Below are 22,056 nucleotides of genomic sequence, written 5' to 3' on the forward strand. Positions count from 1 at the left end.
AATCGTTCAAGCTTTTCCTTTCCAAGTGCTTTGGTGAAGATGTCTGCAATTTGCTCATTTGTGGAACAATGACAGAGATGGATTGTTTTGGCCTCAACATGATGTCGAATCAGATGATATTTAGTATTGATATGCTTTGTTTGATCATGGAACTTTGGATTCTTGGCCAACTTTATTGCAGAGGTGTTATCAATCATGAGTGGAGTTGATTGTACTTGTTTTACCTGCAAATATTCAAGAATTTTCCTGAGCCACACAATTCTTTTTTTGCTTCAGCTGCTGCCACGTATTCTGCTTCAGTTGTGGAATCTGTTGAAATTGATTGTTTGCGTGATCTCCAAGAGACAGCTCCTGATCCAAGACTCATAGCATATCCTGAAGTAGATACCCCAGTTTCTTTGTCTCCATCAAAGTCTGAATCAGAGTATCCAATCAAGCTGAAGTCGTCCACCTGTGTATACTTGATTCCAAGGTCTTGAGTTCCCTTCAAGTACCTTAGAACTCTTTTTGCAGCAGACCAATGTCCCTCACAAGGCTTTTGCATGAACCTGGAGAGGATTCCAACAGTAAATGAAATGTCTGGTCTGGTAGTAGTGAGGTAGATGAGACTTCCTACAAGCTGTCTATACTTTGTTGCATCCTCAAATTCCTTTCCTTCAATAGATGTGAGCTTTAAGTTTTGTTCCATTGGAGTAGAAAGAGGATTGCACTCTGTCATGCCAAATCTGTTTAACAAATCTCCAATGTATTTCTTTTGAGAAAGAAATATGGATTTTGGATGTTGGGTTACTTCAATGCCAAGATAGTAATGAACATAGCCCAAATCAGTAATTTCAAAACTTTTCCCCAATTCCTTCTTTATGGATGCAATGTAGCTTTCATTGTTCCCTGTCATTAAAATATCATCTACATATACCACAAGATACACATCTGTTTTGCCAACTTTCTTGACAAATAAAGTTGCATCATCAAGATCAAAATGATTGAAGTTGAGTTTCAGAAGATGCTCAGTTAGTTTTTCATACCAGGCTCGCGGTGCTTGTTTGAGGCCATACAAGGACTTCACAAGTTTGCATAATTTATGTTCATGTCCTTTCACAGAAAATCCTTCAGGCTGGGACATAAAAACATTCTCTTTTAGATCTCCATTCAAGAATGCAGTTTTTACATCCATTTGATGGACTTTCCAACCGTTCTGAGCTGCTAGTGCAAAGAGTGTCCGGATGGTGGCCCATTTTGCTGTGGGGGAAAAATTTTCCTCATAATCGACCCCTTCCTTCTATGCAAAACCTTTTGCCACAAGCCTAGCTTTGTGCTTGTCAAGTGAGCCATCAGCTTTGTACTTGTTCTTGTAGACCCACTTGCAGCCAATTGGTTTGGTTCCAAATGGAGGATCAACCAGCTTCCAAGTGCCATTCTTTATGAGGGCATCATACTCCTTTCGCATCGCTTCTTTCCATTCATCATGAGAAGCAGTCTCTTTGAAGGAATTTGGTTCAAAATCTGTAGACAAGTTCAATTCACAATCATAAGTAACATCCATATCAATAGGTGAATTAGAGTCATCTACATCACCTCCATTTTGTCGGTTTGAATTTCTGGTTCCTGTTTTTCCAATTTCATCAGGATGAACACTTTCAAGTGTCTTTGTCAGCCACTTTGGGGGACCTTTCTGAGATGGTCCAGGCTGCTCTGTTGATTGAGTTGGGACTGAATCAAGATTGAGTCTCCCAATTCTATCAATTACATCACTTAAAGCATCATCCGTTGTTGGAGTTTCATGCAGAGGAGATTGTTCTTCAGAAGAAGATTCCACATGTTGATCTAGTATAGGAATCCCCCCTTCAAGATGTGGAATCTGATTATCAAATTCTTGAAATGATTTCGTTTTTGCGAATCTATCCAAGCAATCAAGTTGCCGCTCAACAACATTGTCAGATTTGGATGATTCAAGAAAAATGACATCTCTAGATACAACAAACTTTTTATTTACTTCATCATAGAGGCGGTATGCTTTAGAGGTGTTTGAATACCCCAGAAAGATACACTTACGACTTCTAGCACCAAGTTTGTTTCTATGTACCTTTGGTATCAAAGCATAACAGGTGGAACCAAAGATCCTGAGATGTTTTATCGAAGGAACATGTCCATACCACAATTCATAAGGATTCTTGTTTCTTATAGCATTAGATGGACATCTATTCTTTATATATGCAGCACATAGAACAGCATCAGCCCAAAACATTATCTTTACATTTTTGAAGAAAAGCATGGATCGTACCATATTCAAGATTGTTCTATTCATTCTTTCAGCTACACCATTCTGTGGGGATTATAAGGCACAGTTGTTTGATGTTTGATCCCATGTTGGTGAAGATAGTTTTCAAATTCATTTGATGTATATTCTTTTCCATTATTAGTGCGAATAGACCCAATATGAGATTGTGCATCATTTTCAATCCATTTATGAAAATTCTTGAATGTTTGAAAAGCATCATATTTGTTCTTCAATAAATAAACCCAACACATTCTGGTGTAATCATCAATAAATGTCATGATATATTTATTTCCATTTGCAGAAGGAACAGGCATTGGACCACATAAATCTGAATGAATGAGTTCAAGCTTCCTATGTGCTCTTCAATGTGAATCATGAAAAGACTATTTGCTATGATTTCCTAGAATGCAAGCATCACATTGCTTATGTTTCCTAGGAATTGTAGGCAAACCAGTAACACCATTTTTCTTCAATAAGCGGAGACTGTCATAGTTTAAATGTCCAAATCTAGCATGCCATAATAAACTTGATGGAAGTGTACCTTCTTCATGATGAGAAATATATGAGAAATGTTGTGCATGAGCAGAGGTTCCTTGCAGTTTGAGAAGCCTTTCTTCTTCTATTCCCCTCATGACAAGTGAGTGGTCAGATGCTTTTCTTACCTCAAGCTTGCCATCAAACATATGAATGGAGTGACCTTGCTGACGGATGTGAACCAAGGACAGCAAGTTTCTTTTGAGCTGTGGGAGATATAGAACATGATCCAGAAGAAAGTCTGGAAGACCAGGCAGTTTAAGCCTGATTGTGCCAAGCCCTGATGGCTTGATTTTTGACTGATCTGCAAAGTATACTGCTCCATCAACATTGTCAGTGAAATCTTCAAAAAAATCTTTTCTATGAGTCATGTGACAGGTTGCTCCTGAATCAAGCAACCAATCATTTTTTGAAGAAGCAAGTGAAGCATTAAACAAATCTTCATTTACTCCAATGTTACATTGTGCCTCAATATAGTGAGCGGATTCAGGTTCTTTACCTTTGTCTGTATCATCAGTTTTACCTTTCTGCTGGTTTCTTTTCTGCTCAATTTTGTCCCATGGTAGCTTGCATGTAGAAGCATCATGTGATCCATTTCGTTTGCAACGAATGCAATGCAGATCTGCCTTTTCTCCTTGAGAATGTCTGCCCCCCTGCCTCTGAAGTATCTTCCTCTTCCTCTTCGTCCACCTCTTCCTCTTGTAGAATCTTGAGCAGGATGCTTTTCTTTATGAGCAAGGCACACAGTTTCTTCAGAAGATTCAGGGGCTGTCTTCTTTCTAAAGGCTTTCTCTCTTTCAGCAAACTTTTTCCCAAGAGAGTCAAAGGTTATATCTTTAAGATTTCCATTTGCTTGTAAAGACTCAAGATAATTGGAGTAGGTAGGATAGAGTGCCTTGAGAAAAGCAATAAGAGGGATATCCAGCTCAACCTTAGTGGATTTGATATCATGCATTATAGAATTTACTTCAGATGCAAGAGCAAGAGGATCATTATTTTTCAGTTCAAGAGTGAAGAGTTTAATCATGAGCTGAACAACTTCAAGTGCAGAATGTGAGTCATAGAGTTCTTTCAGCTTTTGTAAAGCTTCAAAGGCAGTTGAATACGATGAAATATGGCGACTCATCTCTTGATTTATAGATGCTGCGATTAATGCATAGGCTTTGCTATTCTTGTTTTCCCAAATGATGAGCTCTTTGTCTGATGTAGGCTGCACTGGGTCATTGTCTCCTTCTCTGACACACACTCCTTTCCACAACTCATTGAAGATGAGGGTGTGTTTTATCATCCGGGACCATTCACGATAGTTCTCCTTGCTAGTGAGAACTATTCCTACCATAGAGATGATTGAATGCATTCTGTAAAAAATTACTTCTGCTGATAAAAAATTACTTCTGCTGATAAAAAAAACTTCTGCTGATAAAAAACTTCTGCTGATAAAAAAACTTCTGCTGATAAAAACTTATGCTGATAAAAAAAACTTCTACTGATGTACAGTGAAATTGCACTCAAAAAGGCATTCTCAAAGGATTTCAAATCTCTTCCTTACGTTACAACTTTATGCACTATATTTTCTTCAAATCCCTCTAATGTTAGATAAAAGCATCTAGAATAATACCAGCTGTTCATCCATACATAACTTCAATACTTACAAGATTATCTGAATACTTATTACAATGATGCAAACTTAGTTTCACCTTATAAATTTCTGGCACAAAACATAGACACTAATCTTTGACTTTGAATCGTGATACCATAATAATAGCAGAAGGCTGAGGCCAAACCTACGCTCTAAGTCTTCCACTTTCAGCCAAAGAACACGCAACCGGAGTATGATCTTACCCAGATGTGGACAAAGACCCACGTTGAAGAAGCGCCTTCCCACTGGGTAAGGCTGAGAGCCACAATTCTGCAACCAAACAACCTGTAGATAACAATCCACTGCCGGACTCTAAGGTAGAAACGGTAAAGACTTCATCAGTGTTGAACTGAGCATCCATATATTCTAAGCTACTGAATGAAAGCCTTATCCGAGCAGGCTCCGCTGGGGAGCGGCATAGCGAATGGAAAGACTGTCGTTTCCAATAATACACAACTAGCGATGGAAAGACTGTCGTGAGAAAACCACAATATAATTAGTGTGAGCAAACCACAATATATGGAAAGATTGTCGTTTCCACGGTTTATGCACATTAATACAGTCCATGGTTTATGCACATTGAAATACTTCTAATACAGTCCACGGTTTATGCACATTGAAATACCATCGCCTTCATCCGCTTCAAATCTTCACGGAGCTACAACTCTTACATAAATCACGATTCACCACCGGTGAGGCAGAGAGACGCCATCAATATGCAGAACGAAGAAGGACATAATATCGATCTTTACATTCCAAGGAAATGCTCAGGTCTACAGCTGCAGTTTCCAGAGAGCCAATGTCTGGAAAATTAACCCATCGATTCATTGACGTAGCGCAGTGGAAGAGGAAACCGTTTCTCCAACGGAATGTACACAGAATAATGCCTTTTTTTTTTAAACGTTTATGACATGGCTCTGACTGTTCAGAGAGCGACAGAGGCAGAGGCAGAGCAGCGCTCTGGACAGAGGCAGTGGCAGTGCTCAGGACAGAGGCAGTGGCAAACTATTTCAGGACTGAGGCAGAGCAGCGCTCAGGACAGAGGCAGTGGCAAAAATGAAGGGAGTTACAACTATTTTTAGAACTCGCTCTGATACCATGTCAGGCCAGGCAGTAACTCTCCAAAGGCAGAAAAATTGATTCGTCTGATTATTCCATAGGTAGGTTATTGTTATATACATTAGGAATGATTGTTTAGTTCATCTTCCGATGACTGTTCACATTCCTGATTTGTTTATTTACAAATTCCCCAATCATGAAGATTAGGTTTCAACATAAATTAAAACATTTTGAATTCATTATGAGAAAGGGATTACTTATCTTTCATTTCCAGATCCTACCAAGTAGTACATAAGAATCTGAAAGATCCCAAATGCCCACATTAAACAAAGTCACAGTAATAATTTTTCTCTTTAGTCTAACAACACACAATACCATAGACCTTTCACAGGCGAGCTTTACCATAGATACATTAACAAATTTAAAAATCATAATTCCAATATGCCACAAATCAATTTACACGTTTATAGTAACATGAAACAACACATTGCAAATTAAATAGCAAAAAAGACCTGTCATTGTCAACCTTAGCAAAATGTTTCTCTAGAACCATATATGTTTTCCATATCATAGCTTTACCAAATACCAACAAAGCCATTAATCTTTAGAACCAGCAAGAAATAGCCATAATACTCCCAGAACCATAAAGAGATTCAACATGACATAATGCACCCAGATCCAAAATAAGATTCATTTCCAAAAGTTTCATAATGCATAAGAGCCCACAAGTACAGATCAACCTCCAAAAAATAATAACAATGCCAGGGCGGTCCTTAGAATTGGGATATATCAGCACTCAATTTCCACACTATAAGTGCAAATTCCAGCAAATTCTAAAACTCATCACAACCCAAAACCATGGCATGCAAAATTCTACAAAACCAAAACTTGAAATAAAACTTCCCTATGCACATACATAACACAAAAAGGTTAATACCAAGCCTTGATAGCGTAACACCACTAACAAACACCAATCTCAAGACAATTCGATAATACTGCAATTGAAAAAACTTACTAGGACTCAAACCAATAGATGATAAGTACTTCAGAATCTAAGAACAAGTAAAATCCAATGTTTCCCAATGAAGAAAAATCACCCCAATGATTGAGAAATAACCCAGGATATCTCAGGAAAACATAAAAAATTAGCAGACTTACTATGACAATGGCTCGGGCCTAGGAATTGGAAATGTATGTCCCTAAAAAATGATAACAGTCTCACCAAAGCAATAAGAAAGTGAAATCCACACTATAATGCAGTGAAAAGCCAGAGGCTACACTCTTGTATGTCGAAACCAGTATGAAACTTATACTTCAACCACAAAGAGCATAAAATTTTACCCACTAGCATATTAACTATGAAACATTAAATTGAGGTCGAGAGTCTGCCCTCACCTCCATTCACACTAACCGCGTAATACTGCAAATCCATTACCATGAATGTTGTTTTAAAGAGTCGAGACCACATGTAATCTTGCATGCACCCAACAACTATCACCTGCCACACCTTAACCTAGAAGGGACATTTGGGAGGAGGATGGCACACCCTGCAATGATGCTATCGCGTCAGAAATAACACCCCCATTGGGGTCTGACCTATCTTTCTCCAACAAACATTGAAGAGGTTACATTCCTTCCACCAAACTAGTGAGAGGCCAACTAGAATCCAGCTCAAGATCTCGAGATTTGCAACCCAAATTCTCCAGGAAATCAACAACCTTATTACTTGATCTCCTAGAGTGAATGACTATTACATAACCCAGATTTTGAAGTAAATCATGTATGCTTTCATCTATACCTCCTAACAACCAACTCTTCACTATTTTACATAGAGGTTTTCCATTTATAAGTTGTTGTAGATGCTACATAGAAATTTGTGAATCTCCATCAATTTGTAACAAATGATACCCCTCATGAATAACTATTTGAATAGCTTTTTCCAGGGCCAAAAACTCTAACATATTTTTACTAGTTGATCCACAACTTTGTGCAAATACTCTCAAGGTTGAAGAGTTAAAATCTCTTAAAACACCTCCAAAACTAGCAATCCTAGGGTTGCCCTTCAATGACCCATTAAAATTTTATTTGATAAAACATTTTGGAGGAGGAGAGAATGAAATTTTTGATATAATATTTAGATCCTGAAATGGATTTTCCTTGGGAATGTTCATCTCTTGTTCCAGATTCAGTTTCTTCAAGATCCCTACCTCAACATTGTCTAACTTCCAATCATCGATCGACCAAGAGACAACAAGAAGTGTTTCTGTGATGTTTTGTATCATCACATATTTAATTACTATTTTCATTCTCCGTTTATCCCTAAAAATTCTATCATTTCTCTCCTTCCACAAATTCCAAAGAATAAAACCTTTTGCCAGGCTCCAAGGCCTATTAACTATGGAGTTTTTAATAGAGAAGAGTTTCATTGAGCTACAGATCTCACTAAAACCTCTCTATTCTGATTATCTTTACCAAAATTGAATAAAAGAATGGACCACACTTCCTTTGCAAACAAGCAGGAGTTAAGTAAATGCTCCATAGTCTATTCATCCATATTATAGAGAAAAACGAAAGATGGTCCTTCAATACCTTTCTTCGTAATGTGATCCCAGGTGAGTAGCTTGTGCCTCCCCACCAACAATAGTAAAAGAAAAAATTTAAGGCAGTGAATTCTAGACCAGATCTTACTCCAAATTTTTTCTTTCTCTAGGGTTCTATGACCTGCGAGGAAGGAACAATATTATTTTAAATTAAACATACCAGTAGATCTCATACACTAGAGAAATATGTCCCGGTCCTGCGAAAATAATACCTTTCTTTCCAATAATTCTTGTTGAAAACTTTCCCAAGGAAATTCTTTGGGAGACAAGGGCCAATCTTACATAAATTTCCACTTCCACCCTCACAACTCACAATCAAGTTGTAAGCATTTTCATAATACTAAGGTCTTCTCGATCAGATAGACGTGGCAGTTGTTTCCATGTATCATCCTAAAACAAGGTCAATTATCCCTTCTACACCTCCCAAAAAGCATGTTTCTTCACAACCTCTCGATTTTCCTAAGCCCACATGTGGCCCACATCCATAAGACCAAACCAAAAATGGTCGAATAATACCTAAGTCTCTCCTCCTGCAACATGAGAGGTGCATACTTCCTTAACCACATATCCTTCCATAATTCATCACCACCACAATTTATCCCCTAAGGTGACACTTAGTTTTTATGGATCACGTAAACCTAGGCCCAAGCCAACTTTGGCAGGAAAAGTGTCTCCCATGCCCCCATAGACCACCTCTTTGCCTTATTGGAGCCCCACCATAGGAATTATCTCCACTTTGAGATAAAATTCTTCCAAATATATTTTGGCACTGGCATGGATCACATTTGATAAATCAGAATAACCTGAAGTACTAACTTGGTGAGTTCCAATCTCCCTGCCAAATTCAAAGATCAAAACATCCAATTGTTAAAATTGTTGGTAAGCTTCATAAGAAGGTCTTTCCAACATGAAATTCTTTTCGGATTTAAAACCAATGGCACCCCCAAGTACTTAGAAGGAAGAGTGGCTCTTTGAAACTCTAGAACTTGAGCTAAACGGCACTGAACCGATTCTTTATAGTTAAAAAAGAAAATATTTTTCTTCTCATTATTAGTAAGAGTACCTGAAGCTTCAATAAAGGTTGAAAGAAAAGAACGAACCTCTTTCACTTCTCTTAGGCTAGGTTGACTGAATAGTCACACATCCTCAACAAACTGTTGGTGTGTCAGTAGAAGATCTTCACCAAATAAACACATACCTCGAAGAGACCCACTAGAACAATATTTTTTTTTTAAATTGACCCTGCCCTTCCATTTCCAAAATAAATAAAAGGGGGGACAAAAGATCTCCCTTCTCAAGCCCACAAGATGGGTTGAAAGTATTAGAAGGAGAACAATTATTCAAAATAGAGAAGGGTGTAGGGATAAGAGATCTCACCCAAGAAAACCACTATCAGGAGAAACCAAAAGCATCAAGGACCTGCAATAAATAATCCCAACTAATATTGTCGTACACCTTAGACACATTAAGATTTATCATCATAACTAGTTTCTTTTGGCTCTTAAAGGAGTCAATAATATCATGGAATGTGATAATTCATCTGTAATATGGTGACCCTCCACAAAGTCTATTTATTCTGGTGAAATAAACTCCTTCAATAAAGGTTTTAGTTGATTCACAATAGCAATGGAAATTACCTTGTAGACTAGATTTTACATAGTGCAATGGGTTGACATTTGTTGGGATCTTCAAATTTTCCAGGCATAGGGATTAAAGAAATAAACATGGAATTAAAGCCTCGCCACATTGATTGAAACTTTCTAGGTTCCTCCACAACCCCATGAATCTCGTTTCCTAGAAAACTCCAACATGCCTTGAAAGAATATGGTGTACCCATTTGGACTAGTCGCTTTATTTGAAGGCATTATCATTATACCTTCCTCCACTTCTTGGAATGAAATCATCCTCATCATGGAATTTCTAAGTTTAACTATTAGAAACCCTTCATGTACTTTTCTTATTTATTTCTGCCAACTTATTCTGATTAATTAACAAGTTATTTACAATGTAAATACTGAAAATAAATACATGTACATGCTCAACACATTACAAATCATCAACACAAGGAAACAAAACAAGCACACAAGTGACACCATTGTTTTTGGACCAATGTCCTCGGAAAAACCCAATGCGGGAGAACCGGTGCAGCTATCTGAGGGTTTTATTATTATGCAGTTTCATAACACAATCTGGGTGCCAAAACCAGCTCACCCAATAGAGAATAATATCGGAAGTAGTACCTCTCTACTCAGAAGCAGATATTCTGATTGAAACCTCGGATAAACACTCTAACAGCTCCCAACTCCAATCTACCCTGTGAAAACCCCAGCATCAGCCTCTAGGGGTTGCGTCAGCCCTTTCTGGCCCAATGTTTGCCCAACGTCACCTTGTCTTTCCCTGCATCAACCTCTGGAGGCCCTATGTCAGCCCTTAGAGCCTTTATGCCACCCACGCTAGCTCTCTGAGGCACTGGGCAGCTCCTGGATGCCTCTGCGTGATCCCTGGCTGGCTCTACGTGAACCTCTAGCTGGCTCTGCGTCCCTCTCTCCCGACTTCTGCACTGATCCTCCTAGTACTATCTCTACCTCTCTTCTTCTATGTTCACTGCCCCTTAGCTGCAACTCTGATCACTCTTTGGACTTCCTAAGCAAACCCTGCCCCAGGAAATCGAAATCTTAATCGACTCGGTGTGTTCTCCAAGTGACCCTCAAGCCTCCTTTTAGACTTTTCTCATTGATAATTAAACGGCCGAGATTAAGTCCCTAATTAATGTCTAAGATTAATTATGGCTTTATACATGAATTTTGGACCACTCTAACACAATTTTATATTAATACACATTAATATTTTATTTTCTCTAAGTTTAGACTTAGGGACTCCAATAAAAGTATTAATTATTTTAATATCTCCCAAACTGTTTAGAATCTGCCCAAACCATTTCTGGTATTGGATATCTCATGTGCTTTAGCCTCTCCGCCAAGTTTCGAGGCTAGATCACATCCGATGCTACCCCAAATCGACACTCTCTCTTAGTGAGGACTGTGCTCTAGTAATACTCCTAAGTATCACCCTGATCATCTAGCATCGGTCCTTATGTTGATGCTAGGCCTGTTGCCCAACATCCTATGAAGCTACTGCATCATGTACTGCTACCTATTGCCTTGCCACTGCCACTGTTGCATCTATACAACAACTTCCATTGCATCTGTGTTGTTACCCATCGCTCTACCACTGCTTCATCTGCATTGCAATCCCTCTCATCATGCCGCATCGTGCTTCCCATAGCATTGCCTTTACTAATTGTTGCACTGCAACTCAGTTACTGAGAAGTAAGTAACTGATCTCCCAACTCTGACATCTTTGTCAGGCTAGAGACACCCTTGATGCTGAAACTCCCTTTGTCGCTAACAAGTGCTCCCTCTCTGACCTCTACGTTGTTGCAACAACTCTATGTACCTTGCATAGCTGCCTCACGCTGTCCAGGGAATCCTGCACTGTAGCACCCTCTGTCGCTCCATCTGCATTTGTCTCTCTTGACATCCGCGAGTATTGCTACTCCTCTTCGGGGCTCCCGTAGCCAGGTATAATCCAAGAGGTTGGGTACCTCAAGGATCCTGCCACTAATCGCGTGTAGTCCATCTAACTACAGCTCGATATCTCCCCACTTCCGCTCAAGTGGTGTGTGACCACTCATGGCACAATCATCATCTATCTCCACTTCCTTCTCCGCCCTTTCTAGCACAGCCTTGGTCTCGGATGCCTCTCCTTTGCTCTTCTTCCTTGGACACTGGCTCGCATAGTGACCCAGTTCCCCACAGTTGAAGCATTTGACCTTGGAGAGGTCCTTCTTCTTCTGTTTATCCTTCTTTCCCTCAGATGCTAGGGCAGCATCCTACTCTTCCTCCATCTTGATTCTGATCCCCTTGCTACTGCTTCTCGCCTTGCTTAGCCTTCTGATCTCTTCTTGGCGAAGAGTCGCCCACATTTCCTCCCAATTTGGAAGGGTTTCCCTGCCCAGTATGCTCTGGACAAACACCTCCCAGTCTTCTGAGACTATGTTCAGAGTTGTTCTCACCATCAATTATTGATCTGGCATGGCCCCTATGGCAGTCAGTTGATCCCGGATCTCCTTCAATCGACCGAGGAAGGTGTCGATCTGTTCTCCCTTCTGCATCTGATATGGCTGTAGTTGATTTTCTAGTAGCATCTTCCTCTGCACGGAAGTGTGCTAATACAACTTCTTTAGGGCCTCGCACATCACATTTGATGTATTCTTCTTATCAATGTGTGGTACTACATGGTCCTTGACTTCGTCAAGGATGATGCTCTTAGACCTCGCCATTGCATCCTTGTGCTTATCGTTATCAGCTGGGTCAACTCGGACCATTATTGTCCTCAAGGCGAGGTGCTTGACACGATTCCTATCTAAAACGAACAAGATTTTGGCCTTCTGGACTATGAAGTTTAAGGCTCCGTCCAGTCTATCCTGGTCTTTTACCCCGTTCACTGCCATCTTGCTACTCCTCTACTTCCCTTATGGAAGTTTTCAGTGTGACTCCCTTTGAGCCTCGTTTTCCCTCCTGGAAACCCCTCTGCCAATGTCGAGATGCCCCCACTCCGATCCTTAGTGCAGCTGCACCACTAATCCAGATTTCTTAGCTAGAAATCCTCAATAGCAACTCCCTCCTCCTTGGTCTTGCCCTGTTAGGTATTGTTCTGACTATACTACCCCACCAACTTCACTCTGCAACTTACCTACAGCCTCCTAAGCCCCCCGAAAACTAAAGGTTAGAGCTTCTAGGCTCTGCGCAATCCCGGCACTAGCAAAATATGCACCTCTTGGCCACGGGTGTCAATCCATCCTGAATAAGAAGTATGATTGGGCACTGCGTAGGTTGAGTCTGCTCCCCTATGCCACTACGCTAATCCTCTTCCCGACTCAAACTCAATGACGCAGACACTGCGTCACCCCTTCCTGCTACTTCTCTGCTAGGAAAAACTTTTGTCACTTGAGACAACTGTTTTCTTCTGCAGCTACTCTGCTCGGCCGATGTCCTCAGTTCTCGTGTTATTTGCAACCATGTTGGAATTTCTAAGTCTAACTGTTAGAAACCCTTCATGTACTTTTCTTATTTATTTCTTCCTGCATGTTCTAATTAATTAACAAGTTATTTACCATGTAAATACTGAAAATAAATACAAGTACATGCTCAACACATTAAAGATCATCAACTAAAGGAAACAAAACAAGCACACAAGTGACACCATTGTTTTTGGATCAATGTCCACAAAAAAACCCAATGCGGGCGAACCAGTGCAACTATCTGAGGGTTTATTATTATGTAGTTTCTGAATACAATCTAGGTGCCAAAACCGTCTCACCCAACAGAGAATAATCTCGGTAGTAATACCTCTCAAATCGAAAGCAAATATTCAGGCTAAAACCATGGATAAACACTCCGACAGCTCCCAGCTCCAATTTGCCCCACGAAAACCCGAGCATCAGCCTCCAGGGATTGCGTCAACCCTTTCTAGCCCAGTGTCTGCCCAACGTCAACCTGCCTTGCCCTGTGTCAGCCTCTGGAGGCCCTCGTCAACCCTTAGAGCCTCTATGTCACCCACGCTAGCTCTCTGAGGCACTGCGTAGCTCCTGGCTGCCTCTGCATGAGCCCTGGCTGGCTTTACGTGAACCTCTATTTGGCTCTGCATCCCTCTCTCCCAGCTTCTGCAATGATCCTCCTGGTACTATCTCTGCCTCTCTACTTTTGTATTCACTACCCCTCAACTGCAACTTTGATCACTCTTTCGACTTCCTCAGTAAACCCTGCCCCAGAAAATCCAAATCCTAATCGACTCGGTGTGTTCTCCAAGTCACCCTCGAGCCTCCTTTTATAATTTTCTCATTGACAAATCAACGCCCGAGATTAAGTCCCTAATCAATGGCTAAGATTAATTCTAGCTTGATCCATGACTTTTGGACCATTCTAACATAGTTTTATATTAATACACATTAATATTTTATTTTCCCCATTAAAAATATTAATTATTTTAATATCTCTCAAACTATTTAGAATCTTCCCAAACCATTTCTAGGTATTGGAGATCTCATGTGCTTTAGCCTCTCCACCAAGTTACGAGGCTACAACACATCTGATGCTACTCCAAATAAACACATCAAAGTTGTATCCTACTCCTTGCTAACAATTTTTGGAATGCATACTTTAATTTTGTTAATAGCAAGTTGTTTATAGTCAGAAAGTCCAGTAAGTACATACCTGTTATAAGAAATTAATTCATCTTCAATTTCATTATCTTGAGGTTTTCTCAATCCGTCTCTTCCGATAAGTGAAAAAAATTGATTGAAATTTCTACATTGTATCATGGATTGTGAAAAAACTTAGAGTTCTTCTCCCTCTTTTAATCATTGAACTCTTGATTTTTACTACGAGAGTGTTTCTTCATGTTTCCTTCTGAGTTCTACCTTGTTCAACATAACTCCCTCCTCCATCATTAAATTTGTAGCGCGACCTTCTAAGAGCATGTGTTGTTGAATCTCTAGCATCTGGAACTCCAACTTGTGTTTCTCCTCCAAACTATTACCAAAATATTTCTTATTCCATAGCTTAATATTTTATTTTAATTATTTTAGTTCTAATTGAAAGGTATGCATCTTATTCATGTCCTTCACGTTAATTCCCCCCCACCATTCTCTTGATTTCACTGGTGCTTGAAACCAGAAACTTTCGAAGAGAAAGGGTCTATTACGAGGGGCTTCTTTAAGGTCAATCTCTAGTCAACTAGGCCAATGATCTGATCCAAGGCAGGAAATATTTGCCACTTCAATGAAAATATATTTTTCCATCATTGTTTTAGACACCAAAAAACAATCGAAATGACTCACCACCTGATGTTCCCCCCTTCTATTGTTCCAAGTAAAAATATTATGGAGGGTTTGCACATCCATTAGTTGTAACCTCTCAATAAACCCCACAAATGAGGCATAATCTGAATCTTGCTTTTGATCCCTCCCTTTTTTTTTTATCCAGAGCTCTAACAAGGTTGAAATCCCCTCCAGGAATCCGGAGGGAAGCACATATGAGGCTTCTATGTGCCTGGATATTCTCCAAGAACACCAACTTATCCCCCGCCACATGAGTACCACATACCATCGCCAAACTCACTATATCCTTTCAACAAAGATAACGAAGTCCGCTGATCAAAATTTGAGGGCTAGCCAACCAATTCTGAAAAGTTACTTCCAGCGGATTCCAAAAATTTGTTAATCCACTACCACTATGTCAGGCACCAATAGCCATGACTTCACATCCCCTGCAATAATTGACACCTATTTCACACAATTTACACATTGTAACCTTTGTTTCTTACAGAATCACCAAGGTTGTCTTTTCATATTTTGTTTCCCCTTTTTTTGTCAATCAATAATATTCTATTATGTTATCAGGGAAATCCAAAATGCATGATGTTTGTCCACAACTCTCCCAACTTCACTCTGACCAAATTTTTGAGCTAGGAGAGCAGAAATATGGTGCATGATATTTTGTCATTCAGACTTTATTTCTAGAGGGCTACACAACCATACATACCAAGAAAGGAACAAAAATAGTAAACATCTTGTAGATTTCATATCAAGGTGGTGGTTGGGAGGTTGCATTAGCGAAGCTACCATTGATCCATGTACGTCATGTACATGGAAGTCGATGTGCTCCATTCTTTCCTCGAGTTCATCTAGGTAGTTGTTGGTCTGTCGTTGGATTCTACACACATTGGCCAATTGTTCCAGGATCTTTGTCTCGTTGTATTGAATGTCATTCTATAAGCGACCAGCTTGTTTATATCATCGTACCTATGTTCACTGAGGATATCCAGGTTGGCTTGGATTCCTCTCAATTTCTCAACTATCATTTCCAAGGAAGAGGGTTGATCGACATGGTCGAGAGAGTGGGCCGGATCCTAGGCAATTTTACCCTCTCTCTCCATGCTCTCAGAATCTTCCTCACTAAAATTGTGCTCTTTGTTTTCCCTTGCTTTGTGTCGCCCCTGATGACCACCTCATTTGCAAGGTCTTCCTCGCTAGCAAGGCATCTCTATGAACAACAAAAGATCCTAGACCTAGACCAACACCCTATCAACTTTCCCCACCAGACACCTTTTCTCCAGAACATGGAGAGCCCAGTGCTTTCAGCAAAGGACCGACCTAGGCATAAGAAAGAAGGACCTCAACACTCTAAGAAACCGCTTGATACAAAATGTGGAAGATTCCACCCTAACACATAGATCGTAGTTCCAGGTGACTCTAAGACCAAATAGACTCAAAACAATCCCCCTCACTTGCCAATTCACAAGGAATGTTACCCCTCTATGAGATGCCTCCAAATTAGTAATCTTATCAGACCCTGGCTTACAGAGAACACTATCAATCGACACATGAAATATGGTTGAAGAATTACACCACTTCACAGCATAGAATTTATAAATTATATTCTGTGGGGATCTAATTCTTTCCCCTCTCAAAGACACTAGCTTATGCGCCTGAAAGCACAACCAAATTTTGACTTGAATGAACCCCTATAGTGATGAAGAATCATGACCCAGAACATGCTAGGGGATCCCGACAACCAGTATACAAAAGCATAGGGAGGGGTACTGATTCCCCTTGACCACAAACATACAGACTCAAGATCAAATCCATGTACTAGACAAGAGATATACCTGAATACTAGTGAGCTCCTTCCATGCCAGAGGCCAATAATGCTTGAAGAAGCTGACAATAACAATTACCACAACTAAACTAAGTAGGGACATTCATGGGTGGAATTTCACCAATGAGGATCCCAAATAAACTCTTGAGATTAACCTAGACATTAAACATCTACACACTTGTCTTTCATAGCTACTCGGTGTCTGTTCAGCTCTCTTAGTGATCCTTCCTTGCAATCCAAGTAGGGTCTTCCCTCCAAACTAATCCCTTATCGTTCTGCATCACCTGAATAATAAATATACCTTGAACCTCTAGAGATTTTGTTGTTAGGTCGATCCATCGGTAGATCAAATTTAAAGGCTTGAGCATGTTGGACGCGTGGAGGGGTGAGGTGGACCCAAGGCTTCATTAACCATTGTTTGATCACCCCATATGGAGGATTTTGTTTCCCCTTATTATTCTCAAACTAAAATTGGTATTATAATGATAAATGTTATATATATATTTTAAAACTTGACAAGACTACATGTTCAATATATCACCCTAATAGAGATGGGAAATTAAACTAGTGACTTCACATCAAGGAGTGCCTTAGCAGAGCACCCAATCACCATTTATCCAAAATGTCGTAGACAATATATGTATAATTTAAAAATATACATTTAATATAAAAATATTTTTATTTAATAATTATAAACATTTAATTTTAAAATTATAATTAATTTATATATTAAATTGATACCTAAATTAAAAAAACTCAATAGCTTAATTATTAAAAATTCTATATTTATAGATCATTTACTACTTTATAAATATATTATTACTTTATTATCAAATATATTTTATTTATCAAACATAAATCAAAGTGAATTCAGATAATTGAGAGTGAAAATGTCAAAATATATCATAAGGTTGAAACATTATATTTAGATGGTCTAAATTTAACATTTTAAGATTTTTTCCATCTCCAAGATTTAATGAATGAAATAAAGGGTTAACAAAGTGTTTTTGGTTTTTGATATCTAAATAAATTCTGGTCATTTAGAGTGAAAACGTCAAATACACCATAATGTTGAAACAATATGTTAATAGGTATAGTTTATTTTGAAATAGTATTTTTAAAAGTTTCATTTAAAAAATTATATATGTGGATGGTTTAAATTTAATGAATGAAATGAAAGGTTAACAAAGTGTTTTTGGTTTTTGATTTCTATTCCTATCTTGACATCAAAAAATTTCAGTATTATAAATAATGAATAAGTATTTAGACTAGGTATTTATTAACTATTTAATTTAAGGTAAATTATATTTTACTTCGACAATATCATATATTGCCCTATTTTAATTTTTAAAAATAAAATATTTTTATAATAATAATTATAAAAAATGTTTGATTTTTAAATAAAGATATTTTTGCATTTACTAAAATTTAATCATATAATTATTAATAAAATTTCAATATTTCATTTTTAAAATTATATTTTAAATAAAAATTTATTTAAACATCATAAAAATTAATAAAATTACTGATAAAATTTTGATATTTTATTATTTAAATTACATTTTCAATTTAAAATAGTCAGTTTTCCTGCAAAAGTTGATAAAAGGAAATCACAATTTTCTCAATTTCTAATCAAACTCTGGCAAATAATGATTGATAAGAAAAAGTCAAAAAATTACCTATCAGATTTGGAAAAGCGGACAATCAGAAAAGGTAAAAAGTTACCAGTTAAAATACCGCTCCATCTTTAAGACACAGACAAGTGCCATAAGTGTGTGCACCTTCCAAAAGATATGGCGAGTGGACCTGACAGCGCAATTGTTGTAATTTTTCCACGGCCTTGCGCACATCTCTCGTCATATCCATATTCTGCTAGTCACATCTCTCGTCATATTCATAGTCTACGAATCAAACTACTACTCACAGCCCATGCTATTAAAAAAAAAATCAACCATAATGAGTTGAAAAATATCTCTCAGTTCGATAATCAATATTACTAAGATTGATTTAATTGATGGGTATATTTGGTTAAAACAACTTTATTATTAAGAAATCATAGCTTCAATTTCTCTTAATCAAACTCCGTGATTGAATTGACAAGAAATAAAAGAGTTCAAACTTATGATTGAATTGACAAGAAATGAAAGAGTTCAAACTCTCTGTAATTAAACTTTAAAAAAAAAATTACAATTTTTCTAAACAATCTGAAATCAGGCTCTGTAATTTAGTCAACATAGAATGAACCCTTCAAATAAATCTATCTACACTCCACCATTCAAAACTCTATCATTCACATGAATCTATCTGCACTCTTATCAATCTCAAAATTGGTAAAGCACATCAGAAAAAGGAAATTAACCAGTATTAAAATATTGGTTAAAGAATTGGAAGGATGACGAGATTACCAGAGAAAACTAATAATAAACAAGTCAGCGAAAATTTATTAATCGCATACAAACTCCAAAACGACAAATGCTCAGAGATTCAGACGGCGCCTGGCAAGAACCTTCATATTGTGACTGTATCTGTGCTGACTACACCTCACCGTTGTAATCTATTAAGAAGATCTGACCAGGATGCATCATCCATCAACCACTGGAACCGCATTAAGAAGATCCGACCTGCCCGTATAGATATCTATTCAGTTCATGGAATATTTGTCATGTATGTCTTTAGTCGCGAGTTTGGTATGGTAACTATTCCTCTATTCGCATGAATCTTCATGTATGTCATAGTTTAGTAAATGAAGCTCACAATTTTGTACGGAAACTTGTTGATCTTGCAGGGAATATGAATCTTCATGTATGTCTTAGTTTAGTAAATGAAGTTCACAATTTTGTACAAAACTTTGTTGATCTTGCAAGAAGTGAGCACATCCCAGAATTCAATTAAAATCCCTTGCAAGTTGGGTATTAATGTTTGAATTCAGACAAGAAAGTTGGGTATTAATGTTTGAATTTAAACAAGATATAAAAGCACAAAGTGCATATAAACTCTTACCAGTGCTGCTTCTTCTTCAATCGAATCAATTGGTTTTGAAGAAATGAGATTTGCAGCAGACAGACTCGCTGTGTCGAAGGGGTTGGCAGCGGGTATGGCACCCTGCAACGACTGTTCCTGTTCAGAGAGGTTGCTGGTAGCGCACCCTGGGGTGACTGTTCCTGTTCAAACAGGTTGCTGGCAGCCTGACTGTTCTTGTTCAGAGAGGTTGTTGGCAATGGCTGTGGCACCCTGGGGCCACTGAAGAAATTGTAGCAGAAGGCAGATTCCGGTGCGCAAGGGGTGCGACGTCTTTGTTGTTGTTCACAGTGGGCCAACCGTAGCTCTCCCCAACTGGACCTATGACCGGATCCTCCTCAGTAGACCGGATAATTTCAATATCATCTGGAATAAGGGAGAAGTACAGTAATGAAGCTGCTGTATTCACATTAATGGAAGAATGTAAATGTAATAACAAGCCTAAATCGAAGCGTCGTTTAGCAATGCTCAAGAAGTTGTAGCCCTTCTCTCGCCACGCGGCAAGCTATCTGTCTTCCCATCTTCATGCAGCAACCCTGTATGTCTCATTACAATGTCCAAAGCATTAAAGGCCTAGCAATGTCCCCAGCATTAAATGCCTAGCAATAATGTTAGCATTAAGCAGATGTTTTAAATTGCCTCTAACATTGATGGCAAAAAATTGAATATAACCTATATTAAATAACACGGTAAATTATCATGTACTAAAAAACTTTCAAGTCAACAGTCATTAAGAAACAGCTCACAAGCAGGTTAACTAATGCTAGCATCGAGGTTTTCAATTACTATAATCCCTGGCCATTGCCAAATGGCAGGGACTAATAAGTCATGAGGGTTACTTTAATTAATCAGTTTTTATTGTTAAATCATTTTTTTTATTAGAAGGTTAAGTTTCTTTTAACACTTTGTGATTGAATTCTTTTTATTGAGTTGATAAGAAGAAAGTGGTTCAGGCTTCGTGGTTAAACCGAAAATCAAAAGTGAAAAGAGAGTTCAATTTTTCTCGAGATCTTTGAATCAGACTCCGTAGTTTAACCGAGAGAAAATAATCCCTTCAAGTAATATTATACCTGTTCTTCGAACATGCGCTCCCGCTATTTACTCGGTGAAAAAAAGGCAATTTGATATTACCAATAATTTCTCCACTCCGAAGGAATCTCATAGAATTGCTGCTTTTTGCTTCGCTTACAAAACTTTCGTCGTCACGTTCTCAATTCCAACCGTTGAGGCCAAGAGTCATCCAAATTTTCGGTTATTTTAAATCTCGAATGACACTCCACGATGATGAGGGGCCTGCACTGGAAGATGCCTGTCATAATTTCCAAATGTGACCCGTGACCCCATATCGGAACATTGGCAATGATTTGTTATATTTATTGTGCTCTCTCACACACGGTTCTGTTCACTCCCTATGGACAAACATCCTTCGGCAAACCTAGGGGCAGACTTATGTTAATCTTTCTGCCTACATTTTCTATATCTCTTGATTATTACACATACGACTTTTGCACCCTAAAAATTGTAATAAATTTAATACTTTTTTAGACTTTTAGCTTCATGTTAATATTACAATCAAATAGCTGGAGTAGGTGAGGTGGAGCTCAGAGTCAACCGGGAGCTTGCAGGGACCTGCCGTAAACGCTGGCCACCGCAGAGGAAGAGGAACGAGCCCTCTTACGCCACCAAGGGTCAATCACGCCCGTCTAGGAAAATGCAGCTGGAAGGCCACAAGGGTCAATCATGCAAGTTTAGGAAAGTGCAGCTAGAAGCCTATGAGAAAAATTGCTGAGAGGAGCATGAGGAACGAGCCCTCTTACGCCACCAAGGGTCAATCACGCCCGTCTAGGAAAATGCAGCTGGAAGGCCACAAGGGTCAATCATGCAAGTTTAGGAAAGTGCAGCTAGAAGCCTATGAGAAAAATTGCTGAGAGGAGCATGAGGCTCTCATGGCAATTTGGGCTCAAATCCAATATTTCCAATGTCAGTTTTTTCCGTAGTGGGTGGTGGTGGTTTTGCACATACATATGGGCATTTTGGACAAGTTGGAGTAGTGGAGGGTTTGGTTGGCTCATTTGGAGCAACACGTCAGCTACTCGTTTCAACCCTCTCTTCCACATGGACTAGGCCAGACAACCCAACTTCTATCAACTCAGATGATTGAGTATGTGTTTTGGTAATTTGTTGATTTGGTCAATCTTTTAGCATATC

General features: G+C 38.7%; 1 long non-coding RNA gene across 2 annotated transcripts; it reads right to left on the reverse strand.

Annotated features, from left to right (window-relative positions):
- Nucleotides 1–19,337: 19,337 nt before the first annotated feature.
- LOC149260576 (uncharacterized) lies at nt 19,338–20,293 on the reverse strand. Of its 2 annotated transcripts, none has more exons than XR_016248298.1 (2): nt 19,831–20,293; nt 19,338–19,451 (listed from the first exon to the last, which is right to left on the reverse strand). It is a non-coding gene; the product is annotated as an uncharacterized LOC149260576 (long non-coding RNA). The 2 variants fall into 2 exon arrangements; XR_016248299.1 differs by having other exon boundaries at nt 19,338–19,686.
- Between the last annotated feature and the right edge of the window lie 1,763 nt (nt 20,294–22,056).

This window comes from Pinus tabuliformis, chromosome 6 (assembly GCF_031772625.1).
Source record: "Pinus tabuliformis cultivar Carrire ecotype Pingquan chromosome 6, CPIR1, whole genome shotgun sequence".
Classification (NCBI taxonomy): domain Eukaryota; kingdom Viridiplantae; phylum Streptophyta; class Pinopsida; order Pinales; family Pinaceae; genus Pinus; species Pinus tabuliformis.